Raw genomic sequence first — 2,898 nt, 5'->3', positions numbered from 1 at the left:
TTAGTAATAGGGTTCCGTTTTTACCCTTTGGGTACGGACCCTAAAAATGAAAAATATCTTTATTCATTATTATTCACAACGACGGGACTTAATCGCGTAAAACGACGTTTCGAGGACGGCGTTGTCCCCGTGGTCTCGGAGAAGCTGGCTAAAGTTGACATCAACATCTTCTTCAATATCTTGACAAACATCTAACCTCGATGTTATGTAAGCTGCAGATTATTTTTTCATGATTGTGATCCCAAATAAATAAAATAAAAAATAAAAATCTTTATTGTCTATTTATAAACAATATAATGTACATTTGCTGGGACCTCTCTTGCTTGCTTGTCTTGCTAAATCTATATATATATAAACGTAAAAGTCCTGACTGACTGACTCACTTAAATCAACGCCCAGCCCAAACCGTTGGACCTAGAGAGCTGAATTTTTCACAATAGATAGCTTTTATGACGTTAGTATCCACTAAGAAGGAGCTTTTCAAAATTCATCCCCTAAGGTGGTGAAAAAGGGGTTGAAAGTTTGTATGGAGATCATAATTTTTTTTGAGTGCGGGACTTGAAACTTTGTATATTATTAAAATACTAGAAAAGTAATTTCAGCGTTTTTGAAAATTCATCCCTTAAGGTGGTGAAAAGGGGGTAGAAAGTTTGTATGGAGGTCAAACATTTTTTTTAAGTGCGCGACTTGAATCTTTGCATAAAGGCATGTTATTAAAATACAAGAAAAGTGATTTCAGCGTGTTTAAAAATTCATCCCCTAAAGTGGTTAAAAAGGGGTTGAAATTTTGTCGTGGTCCTAATTTAATTTTAAGCTAGGTACTTGAAACTTCATAGAAATATATATAATTAAAAGAGAAAAAAACTTATTTCAGCATATTGAAAATTCATCCCCCAAGGTGGTAAAAATAGGCTTGAAAGTTTGAGATCAAATATTTTTTTGAGTGCGGGAATTGAATCTTTGTATAAATACAAGAAAAGTAATTTAAGCGTTTTTAAATATTCATCCCCTAAAAGGGTTAAAAAGGGGTTCAAAATGAATCTATTACAAATGCTTTGAAACTTCTTAGAAAGGCATTGTATAAGATTTCAAAAAAGTTATTTCAACGTTCTTAAAAATTCAACCCCTAAAGGGGTTAAAAAGGGGATGTAAATTTATATGTGGTACAAATTTTCTTTTAAGCTAGGAACTTGAAACTTGGTAAAAAGGGCATTATATTAAAATAGACGAAAATTGATTTTGAAAAGTTTGTATTAATAGTTTCGGGAGCGATTTTTTTTTAAATAGTGGACTTGTAAATCTTCTAAGAGGGTCGAGAGGGATTATATCGGGAACAATTTTTTTCAGTTAGGGTCTTGAAACTTCGTAGTTTGTGAAAGACAAATTTCATGCGTTGTATAATTATTAACAAATGATTAACCGTCCCTACTGATATCTTTTGCTGCATAATGTTCTATATTATGCTCATGTAGAATATATAACCACCAACATACAAATCCACGCGTACGAAGTCGCGGGCAACAGCTAGTATATAAGATAAGATAAGATATATTTATTTGCAAAAATGTAGTGGTAAACATAGTTGTCCTGAAAACTGTCCAGTGGGTAATTTTAAGTGCGTACATTTTACTTGAAGAAGCATGCAAACATTCCTTATTAACTAGGTACTATAAAAAGCGAATACATTTATTTACATACAAGATATATACAGTGGTACTACGTAAACGAAATTAATAACTAGCTTAAATCTAAAATAGGCCCTTGAGGCATTGTACCAAGGATGCTGGCGGCATTTCCCCGCTGTATCGCAATGCTGATACGTTGTGCGAGAAAGCCGCCAGCTCTTCGGTCACCAGTTACGTCAACCAGACGCTTCGCGATTTCTGCAAACAACTTATGCGCGCTGGGACCCCATGGACCTAGAGTTTCAACTCCAAATGGAACGAAATGATACTCTCTACCGAGGCTAAGTATACAGAACAATAAACCATGCATTATTGCAAACCAATCATATAGTATCAGTTAACTTTACATCAGTTATATATATGTATAGTTGAAATTGCAGTATAAAATAACTATTAATCAATGAGCATACGGCAACAAATAAGTAGTACAGATGTCAGTAGGCTGCAGCCCACTTTGACAGGTGCGCGTGCGCCAGCTGCGTGGACACCTTTACATGGTCAAGGTTAGGATACTAATATTCAGTTATAATGAACTGTATACAAATAATTTAGTTATCAACGGTTTTGCGAAAAATACCATCCCTAAATTGCCTAACACATACTAATATTATAAATGCGAAAGTGTGTCTCAGACTCTCTGTTACCTCTTCACGCTTAAACCGCTGAACCGATTTTTTTGATACTAATATTATAAATGCGAAAGTGTGTCTGTCTGTCTGTCTGTTACCTCTTCACGCTTAAATCGCTGAACCGATTTAGTTAAATTTGGTAAAGAGATAGTTTGAGTCCCAGGGAAGGACATAGGGTAGTTTTTATCCCAGAAGTCATCCTTTAAGGAGATGAAAAGGGGGAGATGGAAAAATTGAAGGAGTGCTGTGTAGCTGCCACTGTCGACGTCATCTAACAGATGGCGTTAGGGAGCTAGAACGCAATTAGCTAGAAACCTACATCGCGCTTACGAAGTTTCAAGTCACAGTTTGTATGGAGAATCGATAAAAAGCAGATTGGATACAAAATAAGCTACCCAAATTACTAACTCCACGCAGACGAAGTCGCGGGCAAAAGCTAGTAATTATAAAATGTTAAAGCAACTCTGTCTGTCTACCTGTCTGTTACCTCTTCACGCTTAAACCGTTGAATAGATGTAGATCATATTTGGTATGGAGATAGTTAGAGGCCCAGGGGAGGACACAGGATAGTTATTATCAAGCAT

The sequence above is a fragment of the Cydia strobilella genome, chromosome 23 (assembly GCF_947568885.1).
Source record: "Cydia strobilella chromosome 23, ilCydStro3.1, whole genome shotgun sequence".
In the NCBI taxonomy this organism is placed as follows: domain Eukaryota; kingdom Metazoa; phylum Arthropoda; class Insecta; order Lepidoptera; family Tortricidae; genus Cydia; species Cydia strobilella.
Note: the sequence above shows the minus strand (reverse complement) of the source record.